The following is a 21,021-nucleotide window of genomic DNA, read 5'->3' as shown; positions in this document are numbered from 1 at the left end:
CATGTGGCCGGTCAGTGTTAAAGCTCGGATTCATGACAGAGGACCGTCACAGCAGCAAAGACGAGCTATTTTCTGTCGGCTCTCACTGTGCAGGTTGTAATTTGCCTCTGTCACCATAGCAATTTAAGAGGATAATGGTGCACTAAAGATAAACTGGTGCACGGTGAAGATCCATGGCCTAGTTTCCTCTCTTTGCCACAGCGCTGCTTATTAAACTCATTTTCCTCCTTTATTTCATTGTTACATATAAAGCCACTGATCTGGCTGAGGCTGAAAGATTAGTAAATATTTCTCCACGTCGACACTTACACGTTCTACATATAACCTCCAGATTACTGCAGCTGAATTTATTCCTCCGACCCCACAGAGCTGCCATAAAGATGAAGTAAACGAAGCTTCAGCGAACTGAATTTCAATTTCTGATACCTCAAACGACCCAAAGTGTGTTTGAAGAGCAGTTCAGACTGAATTCCATTCATTTATTATCATTTACAACATCTCTTTTTAATATCTCTGCTTTCATCTTTCAAAGTAGCTTTAATTGGACAGTTAATTATTCTATAATAGATCTTATTTCTTAGCTTTGAGCTAATTCACACCATCCGATCATCATATTAGTGAAAGAGAGCCAGACTTGGCCAGCTGTTTAGGTTCCTCTTTTCTTATTTCGCTCCGACTGGCTGGACTAATCATTTCTCATTCTCTGTATTCTTTGAAGCTTCTCAGCCAATCTTGGAATCCAATCTGGCCACAGTCTTGCGTCTGTAAAAATCTAGGTTATCACGGGTTGAGACCAGCAGCTGGAGCAGGCAGTGTTTAAAACAAAGCAGTTTTCTTATAAAAACACACCAAGTATACCCAGTATTATTCTTCTGATATATTTACAGTTATCTGCAGATAATTTGACTCCCTGATCCAGAAGAGAAGCTGCATGTTGGTGCTGGGGTTGAAATGTGTTTGACCCAGCGGCGCTCTCACTACATGCACATCATACCGAGCTGAAAAATGGCAGACAGGTGATGTTTATAGATCACGATGAGATAGTTTGGCTCCTCCAAACTGCTCTGCCATCTTTCTTTCAGAAAGCTTGATAATCTGATGAAACACAAGTTACATGAGGGGTGTACCACTGCTCAGCCTGAAGGTGTGCACGTGACCTCATACAAACAGGTGCTTTAACTCAGTGACACCAAAAGAATAACTGTGTATTTATAATGAAATTTCCAGAGAGGCTGATTATCAGGTCCATCTTTCCGGTACAGGGTTGGGTCCTCTTTCTTCTTCATAACTGACTTAATTCTTGATGTTCAGATTTTGTTTTATATAGACGTGTTAGCATCACACAGCAGCAACACTCCGGCAGGCTGTGCTGGTTAAACCAGGCCAAGCTGGTACTAAGCAGCCCAAAGGGGCCAAGAAGATCTCCCATGTGCTGCTTCGGGTTAGTTTATGGACGGACACGCGTGATGGAGCTTTCACTGTTGCTCTATGACGTCTACCGGAAGTCAACAAACTCCGGTTCCTGCTTCTTTTCCTCTCCAACATGAAGACCACATAAGAGCTACGTTCGCTCTGACGGTGGTTCTAGTCTTGAAGCAGCAGCTGGACACCAGCATTCTGCTTCACTTCGGTCAGCTGAGGAGGAGAAGGGAGGTAGAGGACCGTATCGTCATGGCGACAAGACAAGGGAACGAGCATGCTCAGAACAAAAGCGAAACGAAGTGAGGACGCTGCTGAACTCGAGCGCATCCAATCAACCTGCTCCCCAGGGAGGGGGGGGTCGAACCAAGGCAGTGATTTCATGGTGGAGGTGTGTCTGTAATAATGTGCATGAGTGTGCTTGCTTGTGTGCGTAAGAAAGTATAAGTAAGTAAGTGAGCCTGTGAACTTTCTCCCAGTTCTCCAATCTCTGCTCCAGATGATAGTCCATCTGCATAACATTTCAGGAGAACTTGATAACCAGCCATCCAACCCAGTTATCATGAATCCAAACGTATAGATGTCCTCTGCATCCTCAACAGAAAGAATGAACAGACACATGACCTTCCACACCCCCCAGGAATCCATCACGTATCCAGCAGCGAACGTTCCGCCAGGACAAGCGGCTCCCCTTCGCCCGTTTATCAGTTCGAATAAATTTGGCCAATTGCATTGAGAGACCAGCTGATCAGATCCATGGTTCAAGATGGTTCAGATTTAGAACAGAATGCAGAGAGAGGCTCAGATAAGACAGGACATGTGGCAGGACAGAGTGGGGAGGGAGAGAGAAGAAAACGTCTGCCTTCTTTAATCATCCAGCTTGTAAATGAATCATATAGTAAATGTGATAAAGTCATAAATCTAACCCTAACCCTTTTTACTGTTCTGTTAGAATTATAAAGTGGGTCTTGCAGTGGTGGAACTCTTATTGGATGTTTGTGACCCTAAACAGTAGAGATGTGGGAATAAGGTAGATGAGCCTGACTTGATGTGGAATGTGGCTGCAGGCAGCATGAGGTGGTGTTAACTGCATCCTCCAGCTGTGATTTTAACACTACTAACACATCTCAAAAAACATCTTTGTTCATCATCAACACATATTTTTGTAGAGATGTCATGCTGCTAGCGGCGAGTAAAACAGAGCCTCCAGAAAACAGATAATTAAATTTAATTTAAAGAACGGGTATGAGCTTCAAGCAGCCGTTGCTTATCACAGACCTTTTAACCTTCCTTACAATTGTATGAGCACCTACGCACGTCCATGTTAGCTCAGCCTCCCTTTCAAATGTGGCAAGGTTAGTGTGGGGGCTGATCCACCGAGAGCTGGCTTGGCAGTGACAGATACTGCAACACAGGCGAGGACTTTAAGGGGAGCACAATGATGCTCCACAGAGTGCACGTGGGAGGCTACTTCCATAGAAAAAACAGTGCTGGTGCTTTCAGTGTGAACGTGGAGTCTCAGTAAGCCCATGTCTGATGTGTGGGACAGGAATTAAAACGTATTGTTTTGCCGTGCTTATATAAGTATGCATAATGCACAAGCTGCAGTTTGAAAATAATGACTAAATTAACAAATTTGTCAAACTGGCTGCAAATCTTTATGTAAATGACAAAGTTCCAGTAAATTAGACCTTTCAGACATGCTCGGGGATGTTTCAAGCTTTTCAGGTAATTTTCCTTCATATCAGCAGCTCATGTTTGAAGCGAATGCAGCTCACCCAGCCAGGCATAAGATGACAACTTCTGGAGCATCTTTATTGTCTGCACTGGCAGTCCACTCGAAGCCCAGCCTCATTTACTGCCAGACTGGATTGAGGTGTATTTATCTTCACTGAATACCAGAGCGTGTTGACCTTTCTCCCTCGCAAAGGCCTGTCATCATCGGGTAATCATCCACTGCAACACAAACCTGACATCCTTCCTGTCTGTTACGTCCCATTTGTGTGCAGCTTTAAATTTCTCACTGTGGCTTTTTGAAATGATCCAGCAGGCCAAAGCTAAAAGATGAGTTGATCTAACATATTCTGGTCATTCCCTTCTTCACCGCCCTGCAGGGAGCAGCACGCTCCTCCAGCCATCTCTTCTGAGGTGTGCTGCTCAGGTGTAAAACCCCAGCCCAATTACAGAGCCGCCAGATGGCCCAGCAGGGCCCCAACCACACCAGGATGCTGGCTCACAGCTCCCTCCTTTCACCCCTCTTTCCCTCTCTAACTGGGTCAGCTCCTGCTCTCTACCTCCCTCTATCATGCCTTACATCTAATTCATCACTTGTCATGTTTTTCCCCTCCGTCTCCCTGATACACGACACGGATGGACTCCTGTCTCCCTGGATGATAGCAGGACTATTTTAACACGGTAAGGCGGAGCAGCTGATGGGTTCAATTAAGAACACTGATTAAAAAATCTTCATGAAACAATGTTGTAGTGAATCTGGACAGCATGTCAGTGTCATGTGGATCTCTCTGCTGTCCATGGCTTCAGTGTGTGCCGGGTGTCACATCTCACACTGCTTCAGGAAGCAGAAAAGCTGCCAAAAATCAGCCCAACCCGGATCGAATGATGTCCATTGTTCACAGATCTCAGCTGACTGTATGAAACGGGAGCAGGACAGAAGCCGAAGTCACTTCCCTTTAGTTCTTTAGATTTTTACGAGTTAACCTGCCAATAAATGGCCAATTAAACCCATCCCATCAAGAATTAGCTGTTAATTATCACCACATGATTTGGTAGTTGTTAACATGTCAGCATGACGGAAATAAATTAACTGAAGCCAGTCAGTCCAGTCGGTCCAGTTTACTGAGTCCATCTTTGTTAGTACCAGGTTGGACCCTTTTTTCCTTCAGAACTAGCCCAGCCCCCCGTGAAGAAAAGGGAATGGACATGAACAGCAGGGCGTCGTGATATTAGGACAACTTGCAGTAAGAACTGGTGCTGTTGAAAGTTGCCATGACGATAGGATGTGTGATAAATAAAATATCATGGCGCTTTGCTGTTTTATCACAGGTAGCTCCACTTAAAACTCACGCATTAACATTTGTTGAACTTCCCAGCTTCTACCCGACCTAATGTCATATGATTAGCTTGTGTTGTTTTAGCTAACAGTCGACGTCTGGACCTCCGGAGCTCTGTGTGGTTGTTCTGTAGGTGGCAGCGAAGAGTCATCGTGTTTCCCCTGCCGCCAAGCTTGCAACTGTTAGTCCCTCGGTGTATTTGTACCCCTTGGCTTTCAGTGTCCTTTGTCAGATGCTTGTCGTGTTTCCTCTGACTTTTTTAGTTCTCAGTAAACTTGTTTGTGCACCCATCTACCTCCTGCCCTGAGTCCTACTGGGTCCTCACCCCACCACACTGCCTACACAACGCTCCTCTCGCTGCTTTCATCACAACGCTTACTGTGCTGTACTGCTGCAGCCGTTAGCATCTACATGGAGCATCCAGACAATTAAGGAGTCATGTGCATATATAGCATTAATGCACATCAGCGTCACTTCCTTTAAACATGCGAAGGACCACAACGTACTGGAGTTGTTGCCATATGTAAATATCCTCAGGAGCTCTAGTCAGCAACAATACTCAGGTAGGCTTTCTTCCAGCATTCAGTGGAGTAAGATGAAAACCTACTCTGTCTGGTAGACGTTACCTTTCTGAGAAAACTTTGGTCCGTTAATTCTTCCAGTCTTTTAATATGATCAAAATGCTGGTAAACCGTCATCTGCTTTTACAGACTGAGCTCACTGACACTGAACGTGTGTTTTGCCACTTTTTTGCCTAAAATTTTCTTCAATGCAGACACTGTTCACTTTATCAGGACCACCTTCTGGTACCAGGTTACACCTCATTTTCTTCCAGAACCACTTCATTCCTGGTGAGATAGATGAAGCAGGTGGTGGAAACCTTCCTCAGAGGTTTTCTCAATATTGACATGACAGCATCACACAGTTGCTGCAGGTTTGTCTGCTGCATCCATGATGAGAATCTCCCGTTCCACCACATCCCAAAGCTGCTCTACTGGACTGAGATCTGGTGGCTGTGGAGGCCGTTGGAGTCCAGTGAACTCATCGTCATGTTCTAGAAAGCAGGTGGAGATGATCTGAGCTTTGTGACATGGTGCATTATCCTGCTGGAAGTACCATCAGAAGATGCTCCACTGTGGTCATAAAGGGATGGACATGGTCAGCAACAATACTCAGGTAGGCTGTGCTGGTTAAACCAGGCCACGTTGGTACTAAGGGGCCCAAAGTGGACCAAGAAAATCTCCCCCCACCATTACACCAGCAGCAGCCTGAAGCGTTGATCCAAGGCAGGATGGATCCATGTTTTCATGATGTTTCCAGCAGATTCTGAGCCAAGCATCTGAATGTGGAGCTGAAATGGAGACTCATCAGACCAGCAACGTTTCTCCATCTTCTATTGTCCAGTGTTGGTGAGTGTGTGTGAATTGTAGCCTCAGTTTCCTGTTCTTAGCTGGCAGGAGGCACCCGGTGTGTCTTCTGCTGCATCCTGGTCCACACAACTGCTGCTCTGGATGTTTTCTCTTCTTCAAACCATCTCTGGAAACCCTGGAGATGGTTGTGGGTGGAAATCCCAGTAAATACTCAGACCAGCAACCATGTTACATTCAAAGTCTCTTTAATCCTCTTTCTTCCTCATTCTGATGCTCAGCTTGAACTTCAGCAGGTCGTCTTCACCACATCTACATGGCTACATGCTGCCGTGTGATTGGCTGGGTTTTTGGAAGTTAAACAGATAGAGCTGATAAAGTGGTCAATAGTTGGTTCAACTCTTAATGACAGACACATAAAAAGTTTTTAACAAATTCTGACACGTCAGGTTTATTGGACTACAGCTGCCATAAAAAAAACTGTCTCCTCTTGGCAATTTAACAAAATCTCGTCTTTTCAGACAGAAGGGGACAAACAGAGCCACAAATGTTTTGTTAAAGATAAATCAAAATCAGAAAGGCGGCACACAAGTGATTATTCAGAGCAGAGATCAATAATCCTACCAGCTGGTGCTTTAACTAAACGAGTAGCCCCCTGATCAGCCTCAACCACCAACAACACGTTTCCTAAGAATCCAGCATGGTTGAAACTTCTTTCAGAACAATTAAACTGTAATGACGTCTTATTATACGTCTTAAGTGTTACAGTTCTGATTCTTACCGTCGCTTGGATGCTTGAACAGGCTGATTATGCTTCAGATCAGGAGAATTCCTGGTGTTTCTCTGAAAGTCTGTCAATGTTTACATGTCTGGATAAACTAATAATCAGTCCAAGGACACTTGTTTTGATCTGAAGGGAGTGCTAACAGCATAATTACGCTAAATGGCAGGAAAAATCACTGAAAGCTCATGTCTGCGTGCATAAAAAGTGCTGCTGTGGGGATATGTTTTAATTTAGTTGTAATTCAAAGCTTTACTAACCTCATCCAGCCGCTATGATTCATTATTTCATTCATCTAACCTCTGCTGTTCCTGAGTATGTTATGTAGAAATAGAAAACCTGGACTTAGTCGTCATCACACAGTTACCAAGGCCTCCGTTTAAAGAGACAACTATTATTATGTAGATGGTTTTGTATAAATTATCTCGTATTATATGACAGCAGCTGGTATTAAAGGGGAAAAATGATCACCCAAACACAGACTTCCTTACTTTCCTTAAAGTACTTTCAGCAACCTTCATCTATGAACTTGTTAAAGTGCGTTTGACAGCGGCGGCGGCCTCATCTTCGTATGGGTCAGGTCCCGGGTTACTCGGGTTGTTTCATCTTCATTTAAGTCTGTGATACGGTTTTCATCCAGCGTTGTTAAGACCATCCTCCCCTCCGCATAAAAACCTTCCCACAGAATGATGCTTATCTTACATGTTATATAGGATATTTATGTCTTTATTTGTAATAAATTCACTGAATAATAATTAAACCCAAGTTAAGAGACATATGCAGAGACCTAATGTGGTGCACATTAAAAAGGGCATGAGAAAGCAAGAAGAACCAAAACAAACTGCTCATTGCACCGGCTCTGCCATCCCTCTTCTGTCATGTTGACAAGATTTAAAAAACAAAAATTCAGCTGGAAACTGACTGAAGTGTCACAACTGTTCCAACCTCAATTTCATGGGGTGATAACAACACGGCAAATATCCAACCGATTAAGCTGTAAAACCATCGTGAACTTCAAGGACTCAGACTCGACTCAGACCCGCGTCTGCAGGTAACCCCCAAAAACTGTAGGACGAGGCCGGGAACATTAATTACAGGCTGTCAGTCAAATGTCCTCAACCATCGCTGGGCTGTTAGTCACACGTGTGCACACAAGGGGGATCTTCATGTATATATGTGATATAAATGATGCTCGGCTGAGGTGGGTTCCTCTCCACTGCTCCTTGTCCAACGAAGCCTTTTTACTCACCTGAAGCCAATCTCGAGGGGCAATGGAACTGGAAAAGTTATTAACCCTGCTTTGCAGCAGGGGCAGGACAGCTCTATTAAGTCAGTGCACAAAGATTCTCCCATTTTCAATTACTGCTTCCTTTGGAAGCACGAAAGAAAGTTAGAAGAATCCGCCTCAGACAGAAAGACTCAGCAGCTCCAGATCCAAACAGCGCTTATCATCTGTTCTTGTTACTCATATGGCGGAGGTCCCTGAACGCTTGTAGCCCGATATGTTCGGTTTATTTATATGACAAACATTGCAAGAGGTGCTCGCTCTGGAAAATGGGTCTGCCAGTCAAGCGCTAAATGAGAAGCAGGGACATAAAGAGCAGCGTAACGGATTGAGCTCCATTTAGACTGAGTCTGTCCTCAGTGGTTCAACCCACCTAAATAAAAATCTAGATGTTTAAAAGGTCCCGACCACTGATAGATAGCTGTTTAAATCCCTGGTCTGATGTGAGGGTTGTACATCCCCACCGTTAGTAGGATGTATTTCTCTCAGATTGATGGAGGAACCTGGAAAACCCTCCTCTGATGACTCTCACCTGTGGTTGCGTGCTTGTGTGCTGCAAAATTGGAGATTGGAGGGCATGGAGGTGGTTTGAGACTGGGGCTAATACAGCGATGCCCGGGGAGTAATGTCTGTGTGAATCAGTTTGATGTAGGAGGAGAGGCCAGGTGCACACACTGGTAGGTGAGTCATACACATGCAGGGAGGCTATTCGCTCAGTCTGCCGACATCCAGGGTCACCCTGAAGGGAAATCTGCATGGCAACCATTGACTGGGTGGCAGGCTGAAAGAGACAGATACTTAAGAAGTTTAAGGTTTCAGAGTCAAAGTGGGGACACTGGATGTGAAAGGGTTGGACTGTGATGACTGACTGAGCATCAAGAGTAAAACCAAGTTGTCCTTCATCGCTGCCTTACTGAAGAGCCACCATTTCACCATTAGTGCAAAACAAGGATAATTCAGCTCAGGCTTCAGGAACATCCGCCAGCTTTACTGCACCTGAAAGTACGCGCTTCTAATAAATTATAATACTGTGAAAGTTTATTTTCCGGTAGTTTCTTTATTCATCTCACATGAAGCCAACGGATTGTTCTTGTGTTGACTTTCTTGATGCACTAGTGAGTAAACTGCCGTCCATCCTCGACATCCAAACAGCTTTAAACTCAGTTTTATTACAGCTCTGTGGGTCCAGAAGGATTTTAGAGTAATTTCTATGTTAGGAGCATATTTTCTAACCTGGCTTGTCCGGATGGAGTATTTGTCAGTTTAATGATCAGTGCGGTTAGATAAAAGGGAAACTGTTTTGATTCTTGGGATATTACCACGTTCAGACCACTGAAGGGACTTGAGATTTGACTGGGACTGGATGATTCACAGCGTCTCTGGAGCAGGTCACTCACTGCTTATTGATCCTGCTTGGATGCCATCTTATCATTGGCTGATTTCTGGAGTCATCCTTTATCAGATCACTGCCGTTATCTGACTATGAAAAATCGGATTAACACAGATTTCTCCTGAATAGTCCGATGTCTTTGTGCATGGAGACCTGTTTATTTGATTTATTTAGTCTTTTTACATCTGTGCATGTGTAAAAAAACTGCATTGCTTCCATATTTTTAATGTCTTCCATTAAATAAACAGAAGCAACACAGTTGCAGTTTTGGCAGAACACAAATGAAAACGCAGACGGCGAGCAGCAGCAGGAAGTATAAAAGAAGGAAAACAAGCAGCTTATTAGCTCCCATTAGCAGCTAAAGCTAAGAGAGCTGGTAAAAGTTAAGTCACTTTGAATGTACTCTGAAATAAAACCAACATAAACTGGAAGATGTAAACAAGGATTGTTTAAAAATCACACGTAAAACGAGATTATTACAATCTGATTACTCCCAGTTATCTGACGCTAACGCTAACTAAACAGGCTAATTTTATTGGGAATTTGAGATCTGCTTTTAACTGTAGATGCTTGGCTCACTTCACAAAGTTGCTCTGTGATGTAAAAAAGGGGGTATTGGTGATCCTCAACTCTCTGGTGCTCTTCACAAATAAGTCCATTAAAGAGTCCACCAATAAGAGCTCCTCGTGCAGAGTTCTGTCCCATTTACTCTAATTTAAAGCTGGATTTAAGGAAGAGTTTCTGTAGCAGTGGTAGCCTTGTGGTTACAGAGTGGTTACAGAGGTGGGCTTGGGTCTGGAGAACCTGGTGGAGAACCTGGGTTCAAGTCCCCGGGCTGGCAACTGAGGTAAAAACTGTGGGTCCCTGAGCAAGGCCCTCAACCCCTGACTGCTGCCCGGGCACTGGCCTCTGGCAGCCCGCTGCTCCTAGCAACTAGGATGGGTTAAATGCAGAGAATTTCCCCCACTGTGGGACTAATAAAGGATGATTGCTATATTGGTTGCCTCTTCCTTGCATTGAAAACACATGTTCAGAGCTGTAAATGTTGTCCTCAAGCTGAGAACACAGCTCAAGTGCTCTTTCCAGACTCAGCTGACCTTTTCATTCTGTTTGTTGTGGGCGTGAGTGCAGGATGGTGTAGCGGTGGCAGAGAGACCAGCACGAGAGAAAGATCCAGATTTAAGATAAGGAGGTATTTTAGTTGGGACTTTAAGGGCACTTGACTCAAACTTCTTGCTCAGAAACCTGTCCAAACGCAGATTCTAACTTGTGCTGACATTTTGAGAAAAAACTGCCAGCCTTATCTGATTTGCAACTCTCAGCTCGACAGAGATGAAAGTGTGTGACTTTCAACTCTGAAAGCTCACGCCGATGGGCTAAATTACACAGCATCAAAAGCCATGGCGTACATGCCGACGGGGGTGAATTCTAGGTCGCAAAGCACCACCCTTGGACTGAGTGCTGGAATAAATCAGCTCGTCCACGAGATCTTCATCACACGCTCCCACGCTTCGAATCTAATTGGCACTTTCAGCAGATTGGTGGTCTGTTTTCACACCTGAGTCACTGGATCTCTGAGCCCCCCCATTCTTAAACACACAGACTATTACATGCATGCACATGCACACATGAAGCTGGCAGGTTTATAGTCTGACGGAGGCGTCAAAGAAATGTGAAAGTGTGATAAGAGGTGACAAATACTAAACAGAAATAACGATCAAGTGTCATCAATCTGCCGGTTCAAACAGATGTGAATGGGTGGTGACAGATGCTGGGGGAGAATACAGTCATTAGCATCATTATGATCCTTCACTAAACTAACTTTCACTCTGGCATCTCAACTTCTCTTTAAATCCATCTGTTTCTTCGTTGTGTCTTTTTCCTGACAGACATGCTTTCCCTTTTCTAACCATTCGAAAGCCTCCTCCCTACAGGGTATCCTTTCATTTGCCTACAGACTCTCACAAAGTTTCCACCCACACACATTGTCTGAAAAGCAGCATGCCTGCTGATGTCCAACCAGTTCCAATTCTGCTGCAAAATTATAAATCAGCTTATTTTAGCACAACGTATATGATGATGTCAGAAGCATCTGATGTATTCCAATGAATGACAATTTAAACACCTAAGGTGTAGAAAACAGGTGTAGAAACTGGCAAAAAAATAGAAAAAATGTCTTTTTTTTACATCATTTCTTCTACTGAAGTCTGAAGAGTCGGTTGTCAGATTGGATCGTTTAACACAACAGCCTCTCTAAATCATGCTCCACGCTGTCAGCTCGTCCTCAGGAGTGAGACTTAACTTATTGACAGTGGTGGCAGCTGATAGATAACACCGAGTGTGTCACTGAAATAAATGAAGATCCTGGGCAGCACTCTTTACGCTTATCAGTCACCATCAGGCATCCCAGACACTGCATTAGCATGAGTTTTGATTTTCTCGTTTGGGAGAGGCTCTCTCATTTGCAAATCTGTCGTTATCACCGTGACCCCAGGTTGCCCACAAAGAAGAAAAGAAAGAAAAGCCGTGGAGCTACAGAGCAGGATGACGCCGGAGAGGAGCAGCAGCCGTGGCTGATGTACACATTCTGTATTTTTTTCCAGTGCTTTGGTCTCATCTTCATGACGGGCAAAGTGGATGGCATCCATGAGATTTGTGTTCATGTGAGAGTCAGGTCGTAGATCAGAATCAGAGCTGGCAGCCGAGTAAACACAGCTGGAAAAATAGCTTGAAATTGTTCCGGATTAGTACAAACTAAAACCGTGAAGGCGAACACAGAGATGGAAAGCTAAGACGATATTTGAGGGTATAATGCAGATGCTCCAGTAGTTAACCCTTCCATGAGATCCCAGCAGAAAGCAAAAAACACTGTCCCACCAAGAGCTGCAACATTTAAACATACACTCGTCATCCTCTTTACAGGCTCCACCTGCTTATTAACACTAACATCCAACTAATCACACGGCAGCATGTAGTCACGCAGACAGGGCTCGAATTACACTCAGCCTTTCGGGGGAGCCATATTTTCACACATCACGTGCACTTATATTAGTGCTCGTAGCACGGTCAAAAATATGGTTACTATTAAAAAACTACTGAACGCAGCTCGTTTACTCAGAAACAGCAACGGAGAAATCTTCAACCATGAAAAGAAGCACGTCAGGTGGTTGAGTGGACGCTCAGCACACAACAGACAATGCTGCTGTCCACCGTGCTGAAGGAAACAACGGATCATCCACATCGTTTGGAAGATTTTTCAGCTCCCCGGAACGTATCAGCTGAATCTTTTTAGGGGCGCTCCTCTGCCGTTCTGGGGAGCCAAGCTCCCCTTAGCTCCCCCGTAATTTGAACGACTTGAAGAGGATTAGCTGAAGTTCAAGCTGAGCATCAGAATGAGGAAGAAAGAGGATTTAAGAGACTTTGAAGATGGCATGGTTGCTGGTCTGAGTATTTACTGGGAATTCCACCCACAACCATCTCCAGGGTTTCCAGAGATGGTCTGAAGAAGAGAAAATATCCAGAGCAGCAGTTGTGTGGACCAGGATGTCTGGTTGATGTCAGAGGTCAGAGGAGAATGATTAAGGAGATTAATTGTCTGATAAATGTAGTTGTGATTCTTCTCATCTTCCTTCCATCTTTCTTAATACAGACACAAGCGAGGCATCACTTCCCAGCAGATGAAGAGATGAACAGGAGATAAATTAGAAAAGGTTAATCATTTCCCCCATGAACAGCGCAATGCTTCACCCAGCTAACCTCCAACCACGACAGGCTCAGCAACAACCAGCTTACCAGTGCTGACACTTGGAGACAGAAGCTTAATGACGACGAGTCCAGTACAGACGTTAGAGGCTAAGAACATAAACATGGCTGTAATGGCACCTCCAGGCAACAAGATAAACCCTCCTCCCTTCACAGCTGAAACAGGCCTCCCTCATGCTGGTTTGGGGTACTGTAAAAACAAGGTCTGTCAGGGTATTATTTTAGCTACACCACTTGCTATTTGTGCTGTGGAAGCTGCCTGGAGTTTAAAACAGACACATGGAGCAAAAGATCGGATTCTGGAAACAAGGTGAACTTCTCAGTTTCTCTGGCTGGAGGAATCTGGATACCTGTGTTTGTGAAGACATCCACCTGGAACTGATGGAGCTTCTCACATAACAGAGCAGCTGAAGTGTATTAAAAGTACTTGAGAAATGAAAGAACGTGATCCTCAAAGTGCCGCTTGATTGGTCCAGGTGAGCGTGGGCTCTCTAAAGCAGGTAGATGAACCTCAAGCCTGTGATGACATGCAAACTGTGAAGGGTCCTGAAAGGTGTCCACCTGCTTATTGAGGTGGGCCAATAACGTCTCTGCAGGACTTTCCTGATGACAGCTGCTCTGTAGTCCAAGCTGGGAAGTTTTCCATGTTTTATGTTCTGTTGGGAATAAAATTCAGTTGATGAGATTTGCTAATTATTTCCTTCTGTTTTATATTTTATGTGTCCCAATGCTTTTTTGGAGTTCAGGGTTAGGGTTTTTGGAGGGATTAAATACAGTTGAGCAAAATTCTGATTTTGTTTATAAAAAATGGTGAAGACACTTGATCTTCTTCGCTAAAACCAAACATTTATGATATTTATGTATTACCTGAGTTTCACATTTTCATTTATTTCTACTTTGCCAGCTCAGTTTGACATAAAAAATTTCTGCCTCCTACAAATCCCTGTGACAGAGTTAGTAAACTCAAATCTGTGTACTTTTCAGACAAGTGTATCTGGCAACACTCTGCCAGAGCGGATCAGTCTAATTCCTGACACCAGACTTCCATTTTTACTGCATGTCTTAACTCCAGGTGGGCGCTGAAATCTCCTCCTGTATAAACCTCTCTGTCATGGTTTCCATGACTCAGTTTTCTGACTTCACGATTCCTCATTTATAGCCGACTTCAGTTCCTTCATTTACACCTTTTTTTCTCTTTTCCAAGGACAGACTCCACGTGGATTTCAACGTGACGTTTGTTCATTCAGATGCAAAGCAAAAGCTTTCACAGATGACTGAAGCAGGGAGAAGAAAAGCAGATGCTGCTAACACTTCAACCTTTTGTCTTTTTATTTCTTCCTGCCCAAACTTCAACCACATTTTAAACCCACATTTATGATGATGTGACAGAATATGAATGAGTCTCAACAGTCAACTGGCTTTGGCTATTATCAGCCTTTCATTTGTTATTCTCCACATGAATTCTGTAAGAATGGCAGATGGTGAATTTCATCCAGTGTGATCACATGATCATCTCCTCAACCTAACAACACAGTTTCATACCTCAACTTAACAAAACAGCTTCTGAGCCTGCAAAATGGTCAAGAACGACACTTGTGGCTATACCCTCCTGGAAGAACGACTAAAAATGACCCTTCTGATGGGCTGATAACATCTCAAGGATGCAGTCTGTCCATGTGGGAGGACATTGCTCTTCCTGAGGTCTCTTCCAGCTTATGATCAACTTATTAAATGTGACTCAGAAGACATAATTTAACTCAGACTGAAACAGAATATCACCATGACTGCAAACATGATGCAGCGTTAAAGTTTCTCTCTGCTTCTGTTGGATTTTAGCTCTAATTAGCAGGAAGGAGGAAAAGGTCCTTTGTCTCATTGATATTATAAAATATGATACATAAAGTGGATGTAGGCACATTACTCCTGTGGATCTGAGTAGGGTTTCACAGTTTTCTGACTGGGGTGTTTGTCCAGAGAAGAGTGTGTCCTCTAAGGAAAGAGAGAGCTGCAGACAGAGCAGCATGGCTGCTGGAGGATAATCAGAGAGGAAGGAGGAGGAGAGCGGTGGAAGGAGAGGGAACTTTCTTCTTCTCTTGTTCATCTGACGGTCAGGTCAGGTCACGCCAGGCTAACTCAGCTTGTACTGAGACTGGTGTCAGGTCCAGGAAGCTGCTTGGGCAGTGAGACATGCTGCTGAGAACAATTAGGAGGCCAATTAGGTTCTTTGTATGGAGGATGGGATGTCAGGCTTTTCCAGTTCCAGTATGGAATCTTTCAGACATTCATCTCCACTAACAACCCAGATGCTTTTCATTCCCCTACTCTGGTTATAAAGTAGCTCAGCTACAAAAAAGTGTAACCAAAATCCCAAAGAGGACATTTACTGCTGGTCATTTAAGCTGGAAGGTGATGGACGTGATGTCATAGCAGCGCAACGCCATCCTGATTTATAATGAAGAAGAACGTGACAATAAAACAAATAAAATGGTGGACATGCAGCAGTTTGTGTTCTTTCTTCTTGTCTCGGAGCTTTAAATAAAAAAGTCGTCGGGATATTGAAACGTGGAGCTGTTGCAGTCTTTCTCTTTGTGCTGAGTTGTACAGGAAGTGAAGACCGATCAATAGATTGCAGTGTGTCTAGCTCCACCCTCAGGATTTGGACAGCTAGTCTCGCACCCTTACCAGTTTTTGCCTGTGGAAACCCAGAAAATGAATACTGAGCTAAAGCCGTTGCAGCCCTGGTGACTGTGGCCTCCTGAGGAAGGTTTCCACCACCTGCTTCCATCCATCTCACCAGGAATGAAGGTAGCTCTGGAGGAGAAAGGGGTCCAACCTGGTACTAGAAGGGGGTCCAACCTGGTACTAGAAGGTGGTCCAACCCAGTACTAGAAGGGGGTCCAACCCGGTACTAGAAGGTGGTCCAACCCAGTACTAGAAAGGGGTCCAACCTGGTACTAGAAGGTGGTCCAACCCGGTACTAGAAGGGGGTCCAACCCGGTACTAGAAGGTGGTCCAACCCAGTACTAGAAGGGGGTCCAACCCAGTACTAGAAGGTGGTCCAACCTTGAACTAGAAGGTGGTCCAACCCGGTACTAGAAGGGGGTCCAATTCGGTACTAGAAGGGGGTCCAACCCAGTACTAGAAGGTGGTCCAACCCGGTACTAGAAGGTGGTCCAACCCGGTACTAGAAGGTGGTCCAACCTGGTACTAGAAGGTGGTCCAACCTGGTACTAGAAGGTGGACCTGATAATGTAGATGGGAAGTATAAATGCGGGTTTAGCAGCTGCTAACAGATTTATTATAAGCACATTAAATATTAGCCAGAGCAGCCAGCTGCCAGTTTGGGTCTTTCTGTCTCCTTAAATATTCTTATTAAGCTAGTTGGAAATGTAAGGCTTTTGATTAACAAACTGATGGTACCATTTGGTAATTTGTATAATGAGAGGTCGCCTGAGATAGCTGGGCTGCTGGGGTTATTCTTATTTTTTGGTAAAGAGCAGGAAAGTGGGGCTAGATGGGGGGGATCTGCTCCCAGTGAGATGTATCATCACAAGCAGAATGGCAATCGACTTCCACTGGGCATCGGGAAACTGTTGTGACATCCAATTGTGGCCCAATGGGATCAGACAGAGAAAAGGCTGCAGAGTCCGGCTGAAGTCAAAGCACACAAGCCCGCTGTCCACATCCTGACTGCTGTTCCCCATCTGACTCATGGATGCAGAAACAAGCTGACAGCAGCCAGATTTTATCAAAGGACTCGTGTTTAAGCCCAAAAAACTCCAAACCATTTTTTCACCTGTTTGTTTTGTTTTTAATGTAAAACTGGAATTTCAACCCTTTTAATCCCAGTCACCATCCAGGCGTGATGTTTTCAGGATCAGGAAAATATTGTTATTGAAACAAACACACAACAGAAACTATTTCCATATTTCCACTTTTTCCTCATTTCCAGTTATTCCTGCTACTATTTACCTGCTATCCTCACTAAACCAACTCCAGCTCAGCTGCTTTGTGGCGCCACCGCGCATCAGAAACGTCTTCTTGGCTTTATTCCAGCCATAGAGGAGCATTATTTTTCTTCTTTTCACACACACATAGAACTTTCTGCTCACTGGTTGATCTTTGGCTGCTCCTGATTGGACGTTACCGTCAATCTAAGCTCTCTGATTGGTGGAAAATCTGACAGGAAGTGGCTATATATTAAAAACTTCAGGTAAAAAATGAAGGAAAAAAAGAGGCCTCTGCAATACTATAGTGATGGCTATATTTTGTTATTATGAAAATGTGATAAATAATGGTGTAATCATGGATCATTCATTGTAAACCTCCTGGACGGGATAGAAATGCCTGGAAAACTTCCGTAGACCAGCTAAAGGGCAGCTACCATCACAGTTTACCCACAGAGCTGCACAGGGAAGATAGAATAACCTGCTCATTCAGTGCAGGCATGATGGCTGCATCCCTTCATCTCTTCCTACCCTGGTGCTCCATCACTCTGGAACAGGGTCAATCTGGACTCATCAGACCTCAGTCCCTTGAGTTCCCTTCACATTGTGCATGTGGAAATGCTCCATTGTTTTTACGATTTGATTTAAGCAAACACTGATCAGAATCATTTAGGATTTTTTGCAACCACATCCCTTCATGGTAGATGATGGCTCTCCACTATCCCTCCAGTTTTTAATAATGTGTTGGACAGTCCATAAGCTAGTTTCAGTGGTTTCAGCATCTCCTTAGACGTTTTCTTTGCTTGATACCAACATGAGAACCTACTCGCTGCATCAGCATGGGGTTAAAGGACATGCTGCAGCTGAAACATCATCCATGCAGTAATTATCCAATGGGAGGCTCTTAGCTATGTGCTTAGTTTGGGTTGGTCTAACTAGAGCCCTGTTTCCCCTCTTGCACTCAAAACCGCTACAGTCACACCTATCTTGATAAAAACCTGGCTTGGACCCGCTAATTTCCAATTCACCCTTCAATTCCAAAATCCTCGAAAAGTCTGTTGCTTCTCAACTTCATAACCATCTTATCACCAACAATATTTATGAGCAGTTTAAATCCGGTTTCCGTCCCCTTCACAGTACTGAAACAGCACTCCTCAAAATCTCCAATGACCTTCTCATAGCTTCAGATTCTGGTTTACTATCCATTCCCCTCCTTCTTGACCTCACCGCAGCATTCAACACCATCTCTCACAGCATTCTCCTCGACAGACTGTCATCCATCGGCATCACTCACATCCCCCTCACCTGGGTCACTTCTTACCTTTCTGGCCACACACAATTCATTCGACTGTAATCCCATGAATCAAACTCTTTCCTGTCTCTGCTGGTGTGCCCCAGGGCTCAGTCCTGGGACCCCTCCTTTTCATTATCTACATTCTTCTGCTTGGTTTCATCTTTCGCAGACACAGTATTAATTTTCATGGCTACGCGGATGACACCCAGCTCTACCTCTCTACCAAACCATCCTCTTCACTTCCACCAATCTCCCTCACCACCTGTCTACAAGAAATTCATTCTTGGTTTTCATCCAACTTCCTCAAACTCAACAGTTCTAAAACAGAAGTCTTCCTGGTAGCACGCCCCACACTCTCTCCAAATCCAACAGTTTTCCTATCTCCATAAACAACTCACCTGTCCTTCCCTCCCCTCAGGTAAAGAGTCTGGGTGTCGTCCTCGACAGCACTCTTTCCTTTCACTCCGACATTAACAGCATCACCCGGTCTGCATATTTTCTCTTGAGAAACATTTCTCGTCTCTGTCCCTCTCTCACCACTGCCATCCTCGTCCACAGTCTTGTTACTTCCTGGATCGACAATTGCAACTCACTTCTCTTTGGTCTCCCCAATAAATCCCTCCAGAAACTGCAGCTCCTCCAAAACTCTGCAGCACGCATCATTACACGGACCCCTACTACTCACCACATCACCCCCATCTTACAACAACTCCACTGGCTCCCCGTAAAACAAAGAATTAACTTCAAAATTCTCCTCATTACATTCAAAGCACTCCACAATCTGGCCCCACCATATATACCTGATCTCCTGCACCTTTATACTCCGGTCCATTCACTTCGCTCCTCCTCCTCTCTCCAGCTTCTTGTCCCCCCTGCCCGTCTCGTCACCATGGGGAGCCGAGCATTCAGCTCCCCCTGCTCCCCACCTCTGGAACTCTCTTCCCCCTGATTTCTGTACCATAGACTCTCTTCCTCTCTTCAAATCACAACTCAAAACACATTTGTTCAGACAGTCCTACGCCATCTAGTCACTCTCCATCTCCATGTTGTCCTCCGTTCCGTTTTGTCTCATACTTATTGTTTTTAACCGTTTTAATGTTTATTTTGTACTTATTGTTTTTTAACTCTTCTAATGTTCTTTTGTACAGTGTCTTTGGGTGTTTTGAAAGGCGCTTTTAAATAAAATGTATTATTATTGTTATTATTATTATTATTAATATTATTATTATTATTATCATTATTATTATTATTACCGTCAATCTAAGCTCTCTGATTGGTGGAAAGTCTGACAGGAAGTGGCTTCATCATCATGTCCAGGTCTAAATAGAGGTCTCTTAGCAACATAGTAGTAATAGTGATGTTTTTATGATGAAATGTGATAAATAATGCTGTTATCATGGATCATTGTGGATTTACCAGATAGAGTCTCTGAATAAAACTACATTTAGTGGATGGATTGTAAACCTCCTGGATAGAAATGTCTGGAGAACCTCCATAGATCAGCTAAAGGGCACATTAATTACGATTAATTACAACAAGATTAATGCAATTAAGTGCACGAGTTCCTGTCAGAGCTCTGCTAACTATGCAGCGAGTTTTCTCTCTAGCGACTAAAAGAAGTCCGCTAGCGACACGTTTAGCAACTTTCTCTGGTGTTATTGGGGAATTTTGGTAACTGACTTGTCTTTTTGGTTTACTTCTTCGCGCACTCCTGCAGACCCCCCCTCGTCCTAACGAGCTGCAGGCAGAGCAGCACATGTTAGCTCTGCTACCTGCTCTGCTAGCTGCTCTGCTAGCTGCTCTGCTAGCTGCTCTGCTAGCTGCTCTGCTGATCCCGCCCTGGCTCACTGGAACGTATTAATGCCTTTTAATGAAGATTGTGGAGGAAAACATTTTAAAGGTTCTGTAATATGTTGTAGACTCTTAATCAGAAAACAGATAAAGGACTTAAAATGACACTTTAATTTTAGTTCTGTTGAGTTTTGGCCAGGCATGTTTTCTATTTCTTTTTCTACCGTTTTTGTTTTTGTTTTTCTAGACATTACTAGAGCTCAAGTTTACAACGTGAATGTCTGTCTATTGTTTAATTCAGTCATCAAGTAAAATCCATTTAATAGAAAAAAGGTTGCTTTTTGGAGCAAATGTGATGAAAATGTGACTAATCGAGATTAATTAATTACAACACCTGTAATTAAATAATTATTTTTTTAATCGAGTCCCACCTTTAATATCTACACAAAAAGTCTGAATCACTGACTGAATTTCATTCAAAGTTGACTTTAGAGATTCAAAATATTCCAAATTAAATACTTGATTTGTCCAAAAGCAACATAAGATTCACAGTGTGACCTACAACCTTATACAGTAGCTCGAAATGAAAAATTTTAAGTTTTAAATTGTAAATTTTAGCACGTTATTTTACTTTGTTAACTGAAAAGTTAGTTATGAACAAAAAGGAGGGAAAAGAGCCTGTAGGTGAGATGACCACTGCTAACTAACTGCCCAGCTTATTTTAAGGAACAGTTCTTACTGGAGACTTTAAGGTTAAAATTTATAGAATATAGGGATATAAATACATTTCTATGACACCTTGTGGTCAGATTAAGAAATTATTTTAACCTGATTACAACAGATCAAACACACTGGGAGTTATGTGTTTTACTGCCTGTGTTATGTTTACATTTAGATAAAGTTTTCTACTGTTC

General features: G+C 43.6%; 1 protein-coding gene across 11 annotated transcripts in view; it reads right to left on the bottom strand.

Moving 5' to 3' along the window:
* Positions 1 to 21,021, bottom strand: part of syt1a (synaptotagmin Ia) — a 274,765-nt gene that overhangs the window by 64,009 nt on the left and 189,735 nt on the right. The window contains exon 1 of one of the 11 annotated variants that reach the window (XM_041978107.1): positions 13,637 to 13,657. The exons of the other annotated variants lie outside the window; for them this stretch is intronic. The gene's annotated coding sequence lies outside the window, so the exon portion shown is untranslated. Of the gene's footprint in view, positions 1 to 13,636; positions 13,658 to 21,021 lie in introns of those variants that run through there. 11 annotated transcript variants of the gene reach the window in all.

This window comes from Melanotaenia boesemani, chromosome 23 (genome assembly GCF_017639745.1).
Source record: "Melanotaenia boesemani isolate fMelBoe1 chromosome 23, fMelBoe1.pri, whole genome shotgun sequence".
In the NCBI taxonomy this organism is placed as follows: domain Eukaryota; kingdom Metazoa; phylum Chordata; class Actinopteri; order Atheriniformes; family Melanotaeniidae; genus Melanotaenia; species Melanotaenia boesemani.
The sequence above is the reverse complement of the archived record's forward strand: the minus strand, read 5'-3'. Positions and strand labels throughout refer to the sequence as shown.